Here is a 21828-nt window from a genome sequence, read left to right as displayed (position 1 = left end):
AAACAGTATCCTAAAAATCTGCAAGTTTGTTGAATATCCATTTTTTATTCAATATAATAGATAATTTTGCTGTATATGATATTCTTTTGATTGTCAATATGTATTATTCTAGCACCTGAGATCTTTTATTGTGATTGCTGATAAGTCCTGTACAATTCTTTTTTTTTTTTTTTTTTTTTTTTTTTGCTGAGGCAATTGGGATTACATGACTTGCCCAGGGTCACACAGCTAAGAAGTGTTAAGTGACTGAGGTCAGATTTGAACTTGAGTCCTCCTGACTTCAGGGCTGGTGTTCTATTTGCTGCTTCACCTAGTTGCCCTGTCCTGTACAATTCTAATTGAAATTGTAATGTTTGGATTGCTTTTGTTGCTGTTTCTTGCAAAATTTTTCCTTTGATCTGGAAGTTTTGAAATTTGGCAATAATATTCTTATATGTTTTCCTTAAAGGAGTTCCAAATTTTCTTTCCCTTCTTTTCTTCCCCCTTCCCTAAGACAATAAGTAATCCAATATAGATTTTACATGTGCAAGCATGTAAAATATATTTCCATAATCTTAATTTTCTAGAAGAAAACCTTAATATGTCCTACCCTGCAAAATGAAAAATTGGATGTATCGGTCTTCATTCTGATTCCATCAGTTCTTTCTCTGGAGACGATAACATTTTTTATCATGAATTCTTTAGGATTGTCTTGGATCACTGTATTGCTGAGAATACCTAAGTTATTCACAATTATTCATTGTATAATGTTGCTGTCACTCCAGACAATTTTTTCCAGGTTCTACTTGTTTTACTTTGCATTAGTTTACATAAGTCTTTCCAGTTGTTTTTTTCTGAAAGCATCCTGCTCATCATCTCTCATAGTATAATAGTATTCCATCCCAATCATATATCACTACTTGTTCAGCCATTCCCCACTTGTTGGGCAACCCTTCAATGTCCAATTCTTTGTCACCACAAAAAAGTTTCTGGAAATATTTTTATATTTTGTTAAAATTTCTTTGGGATACAGACTTACTAGTAGTATTGCTGGAACAAAAGATACACACAGTTTGATAGCATTTTGAGCATATTCCAAATTCCTCTCCAGAATAGATGGATCAGTTCACAATTCAAGGGAGAAAGGTTTCTATGGATTATAGAGAAAATCCTAAATGAGAGTCAGAAATGCAGTTTAGAAAGGCTGTATGGGGACTAAAGAATCAATTACAGGATTATTTTATAATCCTTCCTTCCCCTAAGGGATTGTTGTATCATCTTAAAACAAAACCAGAAAGGGTTAGAGCAGATCAGACCAGCTCCCCACATGTTCTTTGGGATGTTCCCACAGATATACACTCATTTTTGTTTAATGAGGTACATATCAATTAAATTCTTGCTACACTGTACATATATACATTTTCTCTCCCAGTAGGATGAAAAGTCATTAAGAAGGTACACATGGTTAAATGACTTATCCAGGATCACACAACTAGTAAATGAGGTCAGATTTGGAATTCAGGTCTTCCTAACACTAGACTGGTGCCCTATGCATTATATCGCCTAGCTGCCCTAGCAAGCATAGTAAGTGCTTAAGAAAGGCTTTGTTCATTGATCATTCTTTTTTACTAAAAGTAATATTTAAAAACATTCCTCTTATCTTAAAGGAGGGAAAGGGACCCACATGTGGAAAAATGTACGTAGCAGTCCTTTTCATAGTGGCTAGAAACTGAAAATTGAATGGATGCCCATCAGTTGGAGAATGGCTGAATAAATTATGGTATATGATTGTTATGGAATATTATTGTTCTATAAGAAATGTCCAGCAGGATGATTACAGAGAGGCCCAAAGAGACTTACATGAACTGATGCTAAGTGAAATGAGCAGATCCAGGAGATCATTGTACAAGGTAACAAGAAGATTATACGATGATCAATTCTGATGGATGTGGCTCTCTTCAACAATGAAATGGTTCAAACCAGTTCCAGTTGTTCAGTGATGAAGAGAGCCATCTATACCCAAAGAGAGAACCATGGGAACTGAGTGTGGACCACAACATAGCATTCTCACATTTTCTGTTGTTTTTCACTTGCATTTTATTTTCTTTCCTATTTTTTTTTCCTTCTTGATCTGATTTTCATGTGCAGCAAGATAATTATATAAATATGTATACATACATATATTGTGTTTAACATATATTTTAATATGTTTAACATGTATTAGTCTACTGCCATCTAAGGGAGGGGTTGAGGAGAAGGAGGGGAAAAGTTGGAATAGAAGATTTTTCAGGGGTCAATGCTGAAAAATTACCCATGCATATATCTTGTAAATAAAAAGCTATAGTAAAAATTTAAAAATAATAAAAAATAAATATGTATATATATTGGATTTAACATATTTTTAAACACATTTAACATGTATTAGACAACTGCCATCTCAAAAAAAATTTTAAAAGGGGGGGAAGGAAGAGATAATTTGGAATAGAAGATTTTGCAAGGGTCAATGTTGAAAAATTACCCGTGCATATGTTTTATAAATAAAAAGCTTTAATTAAGAAAAAAACACATTTTTCTTTATATCTCCTCATGCCTTATACTCTCCCAAGTCAGTTCACATTGTCTGCTCCTACTTTTAATTTTGTTGATCTCTTCTAGATTGTATCTTTCTTTGTACTCTTTTTACTTTCCAAAATGATTTGCTGCTCTTCACATTATCAAGCATTTAAGAAAATGGTTACTGAATTGAATTAAATTCAATTGCAGTTCAGGGAATTGCTTTGTTTTGTTTTAGCTAGGCTAGAAAAAAGGAAAAGAATTTTGGGGTTGACATGTCAGAAATTTGAATTCAAGGATCTCTAAGCGCAGACATGACCCCCGTAAGCAATATTAAGATTATTCTATCCAACATAACAGATAAACTAAGGTACACAATGATTATGTAATGTGTTTAAATTAGTTAGAATAGGGAATTATGGCCGATTGTCAATAGGGAGAGCTATTTTGTGTAATGCACCATTTTTCTTCTAGAAAACTTATAAATTCATGGATTGTTACAGTAGCAGAAAGCTAAGTAGATTTTTAGTTGACTCAAGAGTAAAATTCTTTTCCTTTTTTCTAGCCTAGCTAAAACAAAACAAAGTTTTGTTACTCTTGAGTCAGATGGGAACCAAATACCAATGTTCTTTCTTCATTTTCTCTGCCATCTCTAACGGTTTAAGTCCCAATTATAATGCTTCCTAGATTGTGATTATAAATAAATCAGTTAGTCAACAAGCATCTATTAAGTGCTTACTATGTGTCAGACACTGTACTGAGTACTAGGGAAACAAGAAAAGGCAAAAACACTGTTCTTCCCTAAATGGAATTCACATTCTAGGGGAGCAGTGTAATAGGAGGTAATTTTGAAAGGCATTTGCAGTGGCAAGGGGAAGCAGCCTGGGAAAGGCCTCTTCTAGATGATGGAACTGGGTCTGATCTTGAAAGAAACCAAGAGGTAGAGGTAAGGAAAGAGAGTATTTCAAGCATAGGGGATATCTAGTGAACAAAGTAAAGGGAGGGGAGATGGAGCATTATGGGTGAGAAAAAGCAAGAAAGCCAATGTCACTAGATTGTTTCAAGTATGAAGAAAGGAATAAAGTGTAAGGACATTGGAAGGGGAGGAGGACTCAGGATATGAAGGATTTTAAAAGTCAACAGAGAGCCTGTGACACTAGCTATGTGACTCTGGGCAAGTCACTTAACCCTGTGTGTCTCAGTTTCTCCATCTGTAAAATGAATTGGAAAAGGAAATGGCAATTCACTCTGGTATATTTGCCAAGATGGGGTTGAAGAGACTCAAACATGACTGAAAATGACTGAATGACAATAACAAAAGATATGAAGCATCTTCCTCATGGTGGCGTCTGTATGAATAGAAAGAAAAGCCCAAATCAAAGAGATGTTGGGAAAGAAGAAATAACAAGCCTTGGCAATAGATTGAGTTGAAATGTGAATGTATGCAAGTATGAGTCAAGAATGACACTGAAGTTGTGAGCTTGGGTGACTTGGAGGGTGGTAATATCCTCAGCAATATTAGGAATGTTGGAAGTGGATATAGGGGGAAACGCTAAGTTCCATTTTCGACAACAGATTTTGTGATGTTTAAAGAATATTCTATTCAAGGTATCCAAAAGTGATGGAGGATTAAAGTTCAGGATTTACATAGAGATAATTGAACTTATAGGAACTGATAAAACCATCCAAAGAAATAGTATGAAGAGAGAAGGGAAGGAAAGGGAAGAGAAAGGAAGGGGAGGAACGAGAAGGGGAGGGGAGGGAAAGAAATGGGAGGAGAAGGGAAAGGGAAAGGAGGAAAAGGAGGGGAGGGGAGGGGAAGGGAAAGGAAGGTGAGAAAAGAGAATAGAAGAGAGAAGGGGAGGGGAGGGAGTGGCTGGTGGGCGTGACCTGGAAGAGATGGAACAAAGTAGACAGAGAAAGATTGGTCAAGTAGGTAGAAGTACCAACAGATCACATCATCTCTATGAACCTCAGTTCCTTCATCTATAAAAAGTAGATAATACTTGTAGGAATTGTTAGAAAGGATTTTTGTAAGGAAAGTACATTGTAAATGTATAATGTGTCCAAATTCTGAGGGGTCTGTGATCTCAGTATGGGTATTTTCTCTGATGATGTAGTACCTGCCAAACCTGGTGACTCTTGTCCACATCTTTCCTAATGTTTACCACAAAGAGTATACTTAATAAGTTAGAGATCTTCCTTGATTTTTCTTGACATGATTCTGCCAAAGGAGTATGTGGGCTATGAGTGAATTATCCCTTGTTTATGCCATGTGACTAGCCTATCTTTTTCAACTATACATTTCTTTGATGATGATGTCTTTAATACTGCCTTTTCTGTATAATTCTTCATCTGTAATATGTTGAAATACAAGCTATTATCATATGGCAGTAAGTATTCTATCTAAAAATTCAGTCAGAGCTACCCTGCTAAACACATTAGAAGTGGTGTTTATCCTAGTATAAGTTAGTGACCATTAGCAGATCATTTGTCTGGGTCATAGGTCTGTCTCCCTAGAATTCTAAGAGGAGCAATTTACTCTGACTCAGAATTCTGAGGCTGCAAGTATTTATTTTGGATGCAATAAACAGTAGATACTAGAGCAAAAGAGATAGTATGCTTCAGTTATAGGTATTGTACATACACACACGTGTAAGTATGTATGTATTTGTAGAATTGGGTTACTTTTAACCTAAAATCTAATGATTTTTAAACTAATTTATTAACTGTGATGTTATTAATTAATGTAATTAAATGTAAATACCAAAGGAATTCTAGGACCATAGGATAAAATACAATTTATCTGATCATAGATAGATAAGAGAGTTAAACATGACTAAAAATGAGTGATTGACAATAACAAGAGGTAAGAAGCATCTTCGTCATGGTGGCGTCTGTTTGAGTAGAAAGAAAAGCCCAGATCAAAGAGATGTTGGGAAGGAAGAAATAACAAGCCTTGGCAATAGATTGTGTGATCAGGTTTTTTTTTTTTTTTTGAGAATTTGTTAATAAATTAAGCAAAGAAACATCTCTGAAGCAGAGAATCAGACAAATCACCCAGTGAAGCAACTAGTTCAGCTGAAAGGTCATATTTAATGAGGTGTTAGTTAATGACAATGGGAATCAACTCGGCTTAGAGATAGAAGCAAATATTCAACACAGAAGCTATAGTCATTAAAGACCTTTTCTCTTTTTTTTGATCCTGGAGGTATGAGGGAGCTACTGGAGCTGCTTGAGTAGGGACAGGGATGACATGGTGAGAGCCATATTTGACAAATAGTTCTTGAGACAGAAAAGAATACTATAGTTTATATTTCCAGAGTTCTGAGTTATCTTGAGCAAATAAGGTTTTCTTATGCTTGTTTCCCTAAAAAGTTTCTATATTTGGCTACTCTTCCCCAGATACTGAATGAATTGGTGGTAGAGTGTGACCTAGTTTAATTGTGGGTTGTGATGTACTTATTTTTCCTGCATTTGCTTTTATAAATGAATTAATATTAAATGATGTCAATTATTTTATTATGTATATTACATATTACATGAATGTGTAATTCTTTTTGTTAAGTAAATGATTATGTTTAAACTTGAAATGTGTCCTCACTGTGAGTGGCTGGTTTTAAATTAATGGAGGCACAGTAGTGGGGACTCAAGGGCTTAAACAGTAAATAGTGGAGACATTCCACCTAAAATGGGGTTTTCCCCTAAGATCTTGAGAGAGTTTGAGTGTAATTATGAGATTAAGGTCATTCTCTGGAAACTCACTGTGAGGATAGGAAAATAGCCAGGACAGACGGGATAGATGTCTCCATGCTCCATATAAGAAGTACAAGTCACTACAGTGTGGGTAGCCACCCCACACATTCATTACCCTAATCAGTTGTGTTCAGCATTGCCCGAGACTAAAAAAGCCTTTCCTCCCTAAAGTCAATACCTAGGATCCTAGATTTCAAATTGGAACAGATCTTAAGAGATCATATGGTCTAGTTATCCATCCCATTCCCTCATCCCGTTTTTATATATAAAAGTTGCATAAGAAGCAAATGTTAGAGCTAGAATCCTGGTGTTTGGTGCACTTTCTACTATACTATTTTACCGTCCTGATTTTAGAACCAGTGGGAAGGAACCTGAGAGGCCATCTAGTCTTAGGAACTGAGGATCATGTGAACCAAATTAAAAGATTCCTTCAAAGCCATGTTGTCTACTCTTTCATTTTACAAGGCCCAGAAGATTAAGTTATTTTTCCATCATACTGAACCAGGCCCCCAAACTCCAGAGCTAGTGGTCTTTCCACTGGGGAAAAAAAAAAAAAAGCAATGTGTTCCTGTACAGAAATCTGCTCTATAACATCCTCAATAAGTGTTCATCCATTCTTCACCTGAAGCCCTCAAGTCAGAGGGAACTGATTATTTTCTGAAGCAATCCACTCCTGTTTTGGATAGCTCTCATCATAAGAAGTTTTTCCTTATATCAAATCATAATCTGTCTCCTAGTAAATTGACTTATTATTCCCAGTTCTACCTTTTGGGGATAAGCAGAGCAAATCTAATCCTTCTCCCACCTTCTGGTTAGATTTAAAACCAGCACCTGGAGGCAACACATTAGTGCTTTTTATTTCCTAAAAGGAGCAGATAGGTGGTACAGTGGATAGAGAATAAGGCCTGGAATCAAGAAGATTCCTCTTCTTGAGTTCAAATTTGGCCTCAAACACTTACTAGCTGTTTTGACCTTTAGCAAATCACTTCACTCTGTTTGCCTCAGTTTCCTAATCTGTAAAATGAGCTGGAGAAAGAAATAGCAAACCCCTCCGGTATCTTTGCCAAGAAAACCCGGAAAGGGGTCATGAAGAGTCAATCAGGACTGAAAAATGATTAAACAACAAGAAGTATTCTAAAAGCACATACCATTGGGATTTTATTGACTTGTTCTAAAAGAAAACAATAGAAATGTTAGTTTCCTCACATGTCACTTTGATGAAATATCAACTGAAGACACATGGCTGTGTGTGGAGTTACTTGGGGGCTTTGTCTTCTCTTGTTGGCCTTCCTCTTCTCAGGTTTCCACTGCAGCATGGCTGATGACATTAAAATTCAGCTACATTCCAGCCCCCACTGCAGTTGTCTCAGATTTCCAGTTCTTCCCACTCCAATGAAAAGAGTTGAGGTTTCAGTTGTCTTAAGTCAAGCGTCACACTCTTAAATAGCATATCTGATTTATTGCTCATTATATCAATAATTGCTTTTGGAACAGAATTCTGATTTCCTGTCAGCAAGATCAGTATGAACTGAGTGCCTTTCCTGGGAGACTGCCCTATTACAATATATCAACAGCAATTTCAAAGGGAAAAAAATATTCTACTGTAAACAGCCTTGGAGAAAATCAAAGAGACTCTCAAGGGCTCCTTTGTCTGAACTTGTAAGAGAGAGATGTTTTTGTACTTTGAAACCATCATTTCCTACCACCATCAGCATCTCATCCAGATATTCAGGTTCAAAGTGTTGGAATCTCATCCCTCAAATGTGAGGTGGTATCTCAAAGTTATTTTAATTTGCATTTCTCTGAAAATACATTCAGGTTTTGTAAATATTCCTCAGATCTGAGATTTTATAAAGGCCAGAGGCTGTGGGATTATAAAAAGAAAAGAAATAAACATTTGGAATCATAGTTATACTGATAATGATCACGCCTAACTTTTCCATAGAATTATAAGTTTTGTAAAGTATTGTATAAATATCCCCTTTGATCTTCACAAGAACCTTGTGAGATAGATGCTATTATTACTCCCATTTTACAGATGAGAAAACTGAGGCTGTCAGAGGCTAAAGTGATTCGTGCAATATCACACAGCTTGAATGTACCTGAAGCAGGATTTCAAGTTAGGTCTTCCTTCCTCCTGATTCAAATCAAACACTATCCACCATGCCACCTTGAGGCCTCAGTGAATTATGTGATGTGTTAACAATTATACTGAGCTACAGATTTTCAGTGGCTCCCAGCTGCTTGCTGAATAAAGTTTCAATTCTTTTTAAAATTTATTTTTTAATATACTTGCTTTATGAATCATATTGGGAGAGGCAAATCTAAACAAAAAGAAAAAAAAACAGAAAAAAGAAGTGAACATAGTATGTGTTGTTTTTTTATATTCAGTCTCCTTAGTTCTTTTTCTAGATGCATGTGGCATTTTTTTGTCCAAATTCTATTGGGATTGTTTTGTATCACTGAACCATTGAGAAAAACTAAGTCTTTCGTAATTGATCATCACACATTCTTTCCTATTTTGTACAACATATTCCTGATTCTTCCTGTTTTGTTGAGCATCAGTTCATGTAAATCTTTCCAGGCCTTTCTAAAATTAGCTTGTTCATCATTTTTTATAGAACAATAACATCCCATTACCTTCATATAACACAGTTTTTTCAACCATTCTCCAATTGAAGGGCATCTTTTCATTTTCTAATTCTTTGTTACCACAAAAAGAGCTGCCACAAACATTTTTGCACAATGTGGGTCCTTTTGCCTCCATTATGATTTCCTTGGGATTCAGACCCAGTAGTGACACACTGGGTCAAAGTGTATGCACAGTACCCTTTGATCCAGCAGTGTTTCTATTGGGCTTATACCCCAAAGAGATACTAAAAAAGGGAAGGGGACCTGTATGTGCCAAAATGTTTGTAGCAGCCCTGTTTGTAGTGGCTAGAAGCTGGAAAATGAATGGATACCCATGAATGGCTGAGTAAATTGTGGTATATGAATATTATGGAATATTATTGCTCTGTAAGGAATGACCAGCAGGATGAATACAGAGAGGCTTGGAGAGACCTACATGGACTGATGCTAAGTGAAATGAGCAGAACCAGGAGATCATTATACACTTCGACAACGATATTGTATGAGGATGTATTCTGATGGAAGTGAATTTCTCTGACAAAGAGACTTAACTGAGTTTCATTGAATAAATGATGGACAGAAACAGCTACACCCAAAGAAGGAATACTGGGAAATGAATGTGAACTATTTGCATTTTTGATTTTCTTCCCGAGTTATTTTTACCTTCTGAATCCAATTCTCCCTGTGCAGCGGAGAACTGTTCGGTTCTGCAAATATGTATTGTATCTAGGATATACTGCAACATATTTAACATATATAGGACTGCTTGCCATCTTGGGGGGGGGGAGGAGGGAGGGAGGGGAAAAAATGAAACATAAGTGATTGCAAGGGATAATGTTGTGTAAAAATTATCCTGGCATGGATTCTGTCAATACAAAGTTATTATTAAATAAAATTAAATTAAAAAAACAAAACAAAACAAAACAAAACAAAGTGTATGCACAGTTTTATAGCCTTTTGAGCAGAGTTCCAGATTGCTCTTCAGAATGGTTGGATTATTCCACAACTCCACCAATAATGCATCAGTGTCCCAGTTTTTCCACATTCCCTCCAACATTTATTATTATCTTTTCCTGTCAGTCAATCTGAGAGTTGTGAGGTGGTATCTCAAAGTTGTTTTAATTTGCATTTCTCTAAACAATAGCAATTTAGAGCATTTTTCATATGACTATAGATGAATCTGAAAATTGTCTGTTCATATCCTTTGATCATTTATCAATTGGGGAATGATAAAGTCTCAATTCTTTAACCTGTTTTTAAAACTGTTTACAATTGCATTTCACTGTGTATTAACAGCATCATTTCACATTATTTCCTTTCCCATATCTATGCAACAATCAAACTCATCTGCTTTCTGTCCTCTGAGCATTCCCTATGCTTCCCTGCTTCCATGCCTTGGCTCATATCATTCCCTTCATCAGGAATGCCCTCCTCACAGCACTTCTCTACCTGCTGAAATCCTAGTCAATGTAAATGCCATATCCTTTATTAAACTTTCTTTGGACAGGCTGAAAGCAATCACTCCCTCTTCTGGCTCTTATATTTGTACTTCTCAGGATATCAATACAATATCCTATTGTTGCTGTTGTGCTCTTCAGAAAGAAATTATAATAATGATTTAGACAAAATGGTCTAAATCATTTACATTAAGAAGACAAAGTGGATGACAAACACATTACTTCCCACACTGTGACATGCAAACATAGGACAAGTAGTCCTATGAATTAGTCCTTCTATATGTATCTCTGACATAGTTTGCAAATGAATAAAGAGCTGGGCCTAGGATTGTGTAAGAAGAAATCAAGCAATTAACTGAGCATTTATTATTATTTTCTTCAAGGAACTTACAAATATAAATGTATTCCAAAAATAGATGTATAGACATATGGGTAATTGGGTCAGAAGAGGCAGCTAGAGAGATTAGGAAGAGCCTCTTGGTTTAGAAAATGGATTTTGAGCTGAATTCTAGCAAGGCATAATGTAGGATTACATTTTGGAAATTCTTTTTGATGACCTTGAATAGCATTTACAACAAAGGACCAGCTCTTTTGGTAAAAACAGTCTTTTCATAGTGCCCTATGGCTGTGATTTATAGAGTACCATAATCTCTGAAGAATTAGACTGACAATTCCACAAGACAACAGAAAGATGGATAGTGGGTATGAGCAGACTTCAGCTCATTGGCCAAAATAACTTGGAACATGAAAAATAGCATGGAAGGCATGATTGAGATTCTTTATGTTCAAAAAAAGGAATGGACCAGGTGATATCAAAAATGTTTCCTACTCTGAAATAAGAAGGAAGGGAGAAACAAGCATTTGTTAAGTTTCTTCTGTAAAGCAGGTACTGTGCTAATTACTTTTAACATATTATTTCATTTAATCCTTACAACTCTGGGAAGTAGGTACTATTTTGCTAAATATGGTGCTATTCTTATTTTATAGATTAGGAAACAAGTTTGTCCAGGGTCACATAGCTAGTAAGTGTCTGAGGCTGGATTAGAACTCAGATGTCTCTGATTCATGGTCCAGAACTCTATCCACTGTGTCACTTAGCAGCTTCTAATACTAAAAGGAACAAAAGCATCAAATATGCTAGGCAGATCTTCAATGATAGAACTACTGTACAGAAAGAAATGAACAAGAATTGAAAAAGATAAGAAGATGTGATAGAGTTGTAATCTGAACTTGTGGCAGAGAACCAACATCCTTGATATCAGGGATCTATCAAGAGTCCTATGACTATTACATACTATTGTGTTCCTGCAGTAAGAATTACTTAAGAACCTACTGTATATAAGGCACAGAGACAAAATAAAAAATAATCCCTATCTTCAAGGAATGCATATTATTGTGTATTGGGAGGGATAGTGTCTTTTCAATTGAATGTATGTTCTTCAAGAACAGAGATTACTCCCTTTTTGTTTTTATATTTCCCAGTCCTAAGTGCTTTGCACAGAGTAGACATTTGAGGGAAGGTATAAACATTTATATAATACCTAATATATGCCAGGCACTGTGCTAATCACTTCACAAATGCTATTTCATCTGATCTTCATAAAAACCCTGAAAGGTAAATGCTATCATTACTCCCATTTTATAGTTGAAGAAATTGATGTGAACTGGTTAATAAATGGTAACTAAATTAAATGAATAAAGACAATATAATGTGAATAGTAAGAGATTAAAAACACTAGAACTTTTTATTATAACAATTTATGGTTGTATCTTCTTTATTTCCACTTTTGGACTATGATATTCCTTAGGGAAGAAACTAATTTTTTTTTTTTTATCTTTGTAATTTTTCAATAGAATCTAGCATGGTGCTTTGTGCTTAGTAGACATCAACTACATGTTTGTCAAAGGAATGAATACACAACTAAGATGAATAAACAAAAGAAGTACAGAAATAAGTTTTAAGATGAAATAAAATGGAAAGAATCTCTATTTTTATATGATTCCCTGAGTTTTGCACTGGTATTCACCAAAAGCATGAAATAGAAGAAGCCATCTAATACCCTGATTGGATGCTCTAAAAAGAATTGCAGGGAAGAAACAAACATATGCTTCTTAGAACAGTGTCTGGCAGGAACTAAATAAGAACTTGTTGGTCTCAGTAGCGCAATGACCTAGTACATAGTAGATATTAAATGTTTACTCATTAACAAAAATCACAAAGTATGAGTAAGTGCACATGGATGAATTGTAATCCAGTGAGAGAAATGCTTATATCCATGAGAGCACAAATTTATCTTTGAAATGCAGGTTATTTATTCACCTTATACTCAGGACCAAATTCAGTTACTACCCTGGAAATTTCCCTTACACCAGTGAATCAAGGGACCCAAACAGCATACTACTTGGCTCCAAAGATCAGTGTGATATTTGCTGCCTAAGTATCTTTTCCCAGCCACAGGAAGTGATGGCCAATACCACTCACTCCCTTGGCAATTCTGAAAGGTGTTCACCAACAGAACTAACTTTATCTGGGTAAAATATGCCTTCGAGTCTCTTCTCCCCCACTACAGGAGGAAAACTATTCTAGAACACTGTAATAATGAAGACAGAGACAGAAGATCTCAATCCTTCCCTCTTCAAGGGAGAATCTGACTCATCCGTGCTCTCGTTTAAAAGGAAACATCAGAACTTGTCATTCCTGGTTTTACCAGGAATATGCTGTTATAGGAGATAAAGGATGTGACTAGTTTTAGGTGATTTCAGTCTCTATGATGAGAATCAGAGCCAAGCTCAGCCATTTCCATTGTGATGGTTGATGTTGCTAATGGAAGGGATCTGTCAATGCTTATTAAATCACTACCTCACTCTAAATTCCTTCATTCTGAGCCAGAAACAGAATGGATCAAAGGTCCTGTGCTGACTGGGTCCATGACTAGATTCTGTACTTCCAGCTTAGGCAAAGTGGGGAGATCCAGTGTAGAAAAGAGAAAACAGAGAAGAGAGGACAGAGAAAGGAAGGGGAAGAGCAAGGAAAGCAGATAGGAAGGAAAGTGAAAAGGGGAAGAAAAAGAAACTCTTCTTTCTAAGCCACTACATATGGAGGGATTTATTTTTCCTTGTCCCATCAGTATTTTCTTAAATATAATCTCAATATAGATGGTTTTACTTGTTGATAATTAATAACAATTTGTATGGTTGCTGATTAGTTTAACCTTATTAGTTGGTTTAAAATAAATTGTATATTGTTGCTGCTTTTGTAAAAATAAATTTTGTTCTTTTTGGCCTTCTAATTGGGAAGTGGCTATTGTTGTTCAGTCATTCAGTTGTGACTGACTCTTTTTGATCCCCTGAACCATACTATTCATGTAGTTTTTTTAGCAAAGATACTAGTAAGTTAGTGTCAGAGATCAGATTTGAACTCAGGTTTTCCTGACTCCAGGCATCCAGCTGCCCCTTGAGAGGTGGACTTAGAGAATAAAAAAAGGACATTATAAAAATATTGAAAAGCTATTTCATAGTATTTCACCATTGTTGTTGTTGTTTGCTTGCTTGTTTTATTCTTTCTCATTTTTTTCCCTTTTGATCTGATTTTTCTTGTGCAGCATGATAAATGTGAACATATGTTTAGAAGAAACTTATATTAACTTAACCTATATTGGATTATTTGCTATTTAGGAGAGGAAGAAGAGGGGGAGAGGGAGGGAGAAAAAATCGGAACACAAGGGCAAATGTTGAAAATCATCTTTGCATGTATTTTGAAAAATAAAAAGTTATTTTTTTAAAAGGGGGGAAAAATGCTGTCAATGAATTAGAAATTTGCAAGATTAATTCATAGTATATAAGTAAATCTAAGGAGTCCATTCAGTTACTATCTGATAAAGTGGCCAAACAGCAAATCATTCAAAAATACCTTTTTTTTTTTTTTTTTTTAGGAATATAGTACACATTTATTTAAAGTATAATCTCTTTTCTTTTTTCTTTTTTTAAATAACTTTTTATTCACACAAAAATATCTTACTAACAAGGAATATCACTTCAAAACTAATTTATATATTCTCTTATGAGAATGTTAAAGAAGCAGAGGCCTTTTTGAGAAAACAGTGCAAAAGCAAGAGTTTGGGGGAAAAAAGCTTTTGTCAGAAAGAAACAGTTCACACTTATGTCCTTTACATATGATAAAGATCATACTTAAGCCTCTTAATGTATCTGCATAGGAGATACATTATTGGTATCTACAAGAAAGAATAAGTTTTCTAAGTCACATAGAGAAATCTTGCTTATGAGCATGTCTCAGATAAACTTCCTTGTCATGGGGAGCAAAGATAAGCCCCAAATTGAAACTTTCTCAAAAAAGTACTCTTGCTAACCTAAAAACAAAACAAAACCATGTAGAGGCCTGAACCAAATATGCAAACAGACATTTTATAGAATTGGTGGGCTTCTGAAGGAGACAAGATGAATTGTTTGATGGAAAGTTTGCATTTAAACAACTGCAAGTAGTTTAAGTAGAAAAAACTTTGACTAGTACATGTCTGGAATGCATACAAAGACTTGATTTGTTCTAAGGCCTTGGACAAGCAACCACAATTGCAATAGCTGAGATTGGCAATACTATTCAGTACAAAGGGGATCTGCCATTTGAACTTCTTTTGTGAGTAGCAACAGCTTTGTCAGATTGATAGCCGTAGGGACAATAACCTTTGAAGATGAGGATATGAGGAGAATAATTCAAGGTGTTAAATGAGTTACCAAGGTGATTTGAATTGAGGATATCATTTAAAAAATGGAAAGTGTCCCTGAAATGTGATGACTTGATAGATTTGATTCATAAAAACATTTGGGCACTATGAGAAGAATTCAAGAGATAGCTAGCTTTACAAAGACCCAATCTTTATAACCACAAGTGTATTTTCTCATGTGTTTTCTTAAACACAAAACAAAAAAGATCACAAGAGAGTTATACTGACAACATAGCTTCAAAGGCAAAAATTGATAAGTCTGTAGAACGCTGCAATGATAGACAAAATTATTTTCTTTGTAAAAATGAAAGACCAAATGAACAAAGCTCAAAAAAAATATGCTGAAAAAAATACAATCCACATAGTATAAGTGAAAAAGTAGAATAATTTTCAGTTACAGTTGTAATCTGGATAGATATGAATATTGACTCTATTAGAAAGAAGAAAACAGATTTAGTGAATGAGGATGGAATGCCAAAGAATCAACATTAGGAAAAGAAGGAAAAAAGCATTAATTAAACACCTACTACATGCCAGACACTGTGCTAAGCACTTTACAAATATCATTTCATTTGATCTTCATAACAGCCCTGGGAGGCAAGTACTATTATCATTCCTCTTTTGTCATTGTTGTTGTTTGTCCTACATTCTCAAAGAGGACATCAGAGAGCTGATACCATGACAGGCAAGTGAATTGGATTTGATTGAGGGAGGGCTGAACAAGGTCCCCTGCCTCACTTTTCCCTCCAAAGCCATCTGGATCCAGTGTCCAAATAGAGATCAGGATGACTACACATGGCTCTAGATGCAGTGGGAGACTTTGGTCTTCTTAAGCTTAGGTCTTCAATAGGTCTCAGTTTTACTGAGGCAATACCCATTCAGGGATTGAGGTTAAATGGAGACAGAAAGAAGTTAGAAGTGATTTGCCTAGGATTACATTTACAGTAAGTGTCTAAAGCCAAAGCTGAACTCAGATTTTCCTGATCAGGCCCACTACTCTTTCCACTGTGTTGCCTAGCTGCTTCTTACTTTTCTTTCTCATTTCATTGAAATAAAGATGAGTAGCTTCTCTGATTAATGAAACAAGACAGTTCCAAAACTCATCATGAATAGTGCTATCCATTTACAGAGAGAAAACTGATGAACTCTGAGTTCACATTGAAACACACATTTTTCACTTTCATTATTTTTCATGTGTGTGCATGTATGTGTGTTTTCTTTTGCAATGTGGTTAATTTGGAAATATATTTTGCATGACTCCACATGTATAATTAATATAAAATCTCTTGCCTTCTGAAGAGGTAAAAGAGGGATGAAAAAGAGGGAGAGAATTTGGAACTGAAAATTTTAAAAACTAAATGTTAAAATTTTTAAAAATGTATTTGGAAAATATTTAATGAAATATATATATATGTGTGTATGTATATATATATGTGTGTGTGTGTATGTATATATGTGTAGATGTATATATATATGTACATGTACATGTTCACACATATGTATAAATTAAGGAAATGAAGATGAGGTTAGGATTAGATCTCATCCCCAGAATCCAGAAGAACAAAAGCATGATTTCATCATTAATTGTTTATGGGTCTGTCCCATCCAGACTCACTGGAATCTATATAGAAATAATGGTGAATATTAAAAATGTGTCCTATTCTGCTGTATTGGATAGTGGATCCAAGTTACTATAATATTTCATTAATTTTTTAAGTGAATCTTTGCATTGGGAAAAGGAGAGAGTAAAGAGAAGTACGTGGGAAAGTATGGTATAGGTACAAAAGAAAGAAAAGAGAGAGCGCAAAGACTTACAGATTTTACAGAAACTTCATGCCTTTACATTATAAATACTTTCTTCAGAAAAAGAACTGGTAGCTTATGAACATGGAAAGCATCAAGTGACATCACAAAGAATAAAATTGACTAAATTGTTTACAGGAAGGAAACATTATCTCTGAGTCAGCTATCAGTGTACACTCAAACCATCAACTTATCAGAACTAAAATCAGAGCTCATAATAAATAAGAAGAAAGACTATTAATAAGAAAAAGATGTGATACACAGTTAAGAAAACTTAGATCCAAATTACTTAAATAAGCAAGGGGAAATTGAAAATAGGATATGGATAGCAAAAATGATATCAACACTGATTAGAATAATTTCATTCAGAAATTAAACAAATATAAATTAATTGCTATAACAGGGACAAAAAGAGTCCAGAAAGCAACTCAGTGAGCAAACATTTTACTTATTTGAGAGAGAGATGGATGCCCCAAACAACACTGGTTATGAATAGAAATGCATTTGTAAAATCTTATGAAGGAGGATGTTGGACAATTATGTGCAGTGATGTCTCATGAAACAATGAAACAGTGAAAGGTGAAACTAGGTTAAAGGAAGCATGGCAATGTATCTAACTAAGTAAAGGCATTCCAAGGGTTTTCAAGGATGAAAATGGAAAAACGATTGCAACAGAGGGAAAATAGACATCATTTGTGAAAAAGAAAAGAAAAGAAATTGTTTTAACAATTTTTTTCCATTAAGAAGAGTGGAACCATTACACTTTGACCCTAACATCACAGTCCTTGAAGTGTTGAGGTAGAAATGATACCAAAGAGATGAAAGAATAAACAGCTTGACTGGACAATTATGTAAAGAGGCTATCCATACTAGAGAGGTTAGAATTGTGAAGAACATTTAGAAACTAATTTATGAAACATCTGAAGGAGAAGAAACATGGGGAAAATTTTCTCAAACTTTATTTTTATAGGGTAGTTAGTTGGTGAAGTGGATAGAGCACCAATCCTGAAATCAGGAGGACCTGAGTTCAAATCTGGCCTCAGACACTTAATACTTCCTAGCTGTGTGATCCTGGGCAAGTCACTTAACCCCAATTGCCTCAGCAATACATAGATACATATATATAGTAACAAGAAAAGGTGACTAAGGAAATATCAGTAACTACCATCTTATTTCCTTTCTATAGAAAATCTATAGTTTTATCTGTATACAAACTCATAGACCATCTTCCATGAAGGGAATGGTAGGAAACAAACAGACTTTTGCAAACAATATTTCTTTTTAAAAATTTTTCAATAGCATTTTATTTTTCAAAATACATGTAAAGATAGTTTTAAACTTTCATTTTTGAAGGGAAAGGGACCTGTATGTGTAAAGGGCTGAAACTCTGAGTAGGTGCACTGGAATCAGACAATGGAGCACTTAAGGTTAATTACTTATTGGACAATACTCTATTAGCACATGCTTGGAAAATGGCCCTTCCCACTATTCTGTGTTGGCTCGATCTTTTGGTGTATACAAAGAATTGTAGAAGGGATTAGGGGGTGGAGTAAGACAAGCCAGAGTCACTTTTGCAGTGGACAAGGAGAAGGGAAGTAGTGGAAAGCTTGTGTCCATCCCTTTCACTTCTCCCCCTAAAGACCAAGAATAAAGACCAAGGACTTTTGCTAATCCTGACTCTGGCTGATTGTAAGGCATCCAGGGTGCTAACTCGGTATTCACATGTATGTTCAAGAATGTTTGTGGCAGCCCTCTTTGTAGTGGCCAGAAACTAGAAATTGAGTGGATGCCCATCAACTGGGGAATGGCTGAATAAATTGTGGCATATTAATGTTATGGAATATTATAGTTTTGTAAGAAATGACCTGCAGGATGATTTCAGAAAGGCCTGAAGAGACTTACATAAACTGATGCTGAGTGAAATGAGCAGGACCAAGAGATTATCATATACTTCAACAACAATACTATATAATGATCAATTCTGATGGACCTGGCCATCTTCTACAATGAGATGAGCCAAATCAGTTCCAATAGAGCAGTAATGAATTGAACCAGCTATACTCAGCAAAAAGAACTCTGGGAGATGACTATGAACCACTACATAGAATTCCCAATCCCTCTATTTCTGTCCACCTGCATTTTTGATTTCCTTCACAGGTTAATTGCACATTATTTCAGAGTCTGATTCTTTTTGTACTGTAAAATAACTGTATGGACATGTATACATATATTGTATTTAATTTATTCTTTAACATATTTAACATGTATTGGTCAAGCTGCCATCTGGGGTAGGAGGTGGGGGGAAGGAGGGGAAAAGTTGGAACAAAAGATTTTGCAATTGTCAATGCTGAAAAATTACCCATGCATATATTTTGTAAATAAAAAGCTATAATAAAAAATTAATAAACTTTCATTTTTGTAAGCTTTTTTCTTTCCTCCCTTCCTTACCTACTCTCTTCCCAAGATAACAAGCAATGTAATATATTTAACCTATGTTTGCTAACAATATTTCACAATAGATCACATCTTGATTTCATAATTGATTGAAAGCTATTGAGAATATAAAATCTTATTGTTTCTATTGTTTGCTAATTTAAAAAAAAAAATTCAACTCAATAAAACAAAACGGTCCCTTGCAGGCTTTTCCAACAAGATATTTCTTATCTACATTAAAAACAAGATCATTCAGTATTCATTGGAAGATGTAACAGTAATATTAAATGAAAAATAAATTTTCAAAAGCCCTTTGATATTGAACATTAGAAAAGGCACAAAACACAGAGAAATATATGCTCACCAGAAGGATTTCCCACTGTGAGAGAGAAGATCCAGGACAGAGTCCAAATTGAGGAGGGATTCTCTGTGGTTGCTGAAGTCTCAAGAATTTGAGGATGACAATGTGTTGATTGAATCAAGTCCTGAGAGAGTATATATATTATGCATTATAGGACCTTCTAGAAGAGATCAGGAATTACTTAAAGGAGTTTGTTATATTCATCTACACAGGAAAGACCAAGTGGCTGTGGAATATCTTTCTCCTAAATGCTAACATGCATCTTAATAGCCAATCTGTTTCATTGTTATTGTTGTTTAGATATTTTTCAGTCATGTCCAACTCTTCACAACCCTATTTTGGGGTTTTCTTGGCAAAGATACTAGAGTGATTTGCCAATTTCCTTCTCCAGCTCATTTTACATATGAGGAAACTGAGGTAAATAGAGTTAAGTGTCTTGCTGAGACTTAAATCCCTAGTATATGAGGCTAGATTTGGACTCAGGGAGATGACTCCACATCTGGCACTCTTTCCATTATATCACCTTGAATAATACTAGGTATAAACTATATAAATGGACATTAAACTAAGCTAAGAGTTGAAAAGGAGGAAAGAAACAAGTATTTATTAAACACCTATTATATGTCAGGAATTGTGCTAGGTGCTTTACCTTTCATTAATCCTCATAACAATCCTAGGAGATAGTTGCTGTTATGGATCCCATTTTAGAGTCAAGAAAACTAAAGCAGAGAGGGATTAAGGTACTTTTCCAGGTTTTAAATATAGAATCAAAGGCTGAATTTGAATTCAGGTCTTCCTGATTCTAAATCTAATACTCTATCTTTTGTGCTTTCTCAAAAGGAACATCATGGGCTAGATTATTGCACTTTTAATGATCCTAAGTTTCCTATAACAGCAAAATTCCTTTTTTTTTCCATTACATTTTATCTGTTGTTATATACTTTTGAAACTTGAAATACCATGGCCTCTAAGATGACCATTATACAGAGATCAATGGAAATGTGTATGGTGAGTGTGAGCAGCAGGTTGTAACAAGTAACCAAAGAGGAACTCTGATGAAGAGCAGAAGTAAAGGATAATAAATAATTCAGGAATAGAAAGAAAAGATGGGCTGGTTGAATGGCAAGAGGGAGGGATGGAGTGATAGGTGGTCAGTGGTAGCACTTCTCTGATATCAGGAGAAATCAAAGAAGGCTTCTAACATGTTAGGTGGAAATCTCATGGCCAAATCTCAGGAGGACATGGACAAAAGTTACACAGAATAGAAATGCATGGTTAGCTTTCATCTGAATATTTTTAGATTTGAATCTTTACCCTTGATCTTAGCATAGATTAGGGTAAGAAATGCTTAGTATTTACCAGTGACATCTAAGATGAATATTTTATAACCTATGATCAGATGCAATAAAATGTTTAAAGCCTTGGCATACAGTAGGTGCTTAATAAATGTTTATTCTTTTCCCTTTCCCTCATTAAAGGATTAATATTTGGTGGATGGGAAGATACCAGTTACCCACATTTGGGATATAGTAAAGTAATTTTAATGTTTCCGAAAACTGGTTTTGATGCCAACAAGGAAGTGGACCTTATATTCCTAACTTTGATTCCCTGCCACTCCCAACTCCACTAATGCTTGTTTCATAACTAATAGACTTATTTTCATATTAAGCCTCTGATTCTCTAAAACCACCAAGCCATATCAACACTAATTGGGCTCAGTTCCAATGTATTTAAAGTATTGGTAGAACATTAAAAGAAAAAGGTTGGGACTCAATATTTGAGTGCTTTTACCATTTATACAGCCTGTTCAAGGTCTTGTAAAAACAAAAAATAGAAGTGGTCTTGTCTGGATTGTCTTGTTAGGCAGCCAGTGGTTTTCAGGCTTAGACTTGGGCAGCAGTTATTTTCAGAATCCTATGGCAGAAAAAGACAAAGCAAAGACAGTTTTCATCTGCCTAGCAGGATTTCACCAATTTGAGAGTGTGCCTCAAGGAATCTCAGGGCCACCAGCTGCTTTTCAATAACTGATGGAAAAAGAAGCCAGAGTTATGAATTATTTGGAAGTGTGGTATACCTAGATGATCTTATTGTTTTTTAGAAAGACTCTGGAAGATCA

At 35.1% G+C, this 21828-nt stretch overlaps 1 long non-coding RNA gene across 1 annotated transcript in view; it reads right to left on the bottom strand.

Moving 5' to 3' along the window:
- Positions 1 to 21510: 21510 nt before the first annotated feature.
- The window catches only part of LOC127559964 (uncharacterized), a 64947-nt gene continuing 64629 nt past the window's right edge, over positions 21511 to 21828 (bottom strand). The window contains exon 3 of the long non-coding RNA XR_007953237.1: positions 21511 to 21626. This is a non-coding gene — a long non-coding RNA (uncharacterized LOC127559964). The remainder of the gene's footprint in view (positions 21627 to 21828) is intronic.

Source organism: Antechinus flavipes, chromosome 4 (genome assembly GCF_016432865.1).
Source record: "Antechinus flavipes isolate AdamAnt ecotype Samford, QLD, Australia chromosome 4, AdamAnt_v2, whole genome shotgun sequence".
In the NCBI taxonomy this organism is placed as follows: Eukaryota; Metazoa; Chordata; class Mammalia; order Dasyuromorphia; family Dasyuridae; genus Antechinus; species Antechinus flavipes.
The sequence above is the reverse complement of the archived record's forward strand: the minus strand, read 5'-3'. Positions and strand labels throughout refer to the sequence as shown.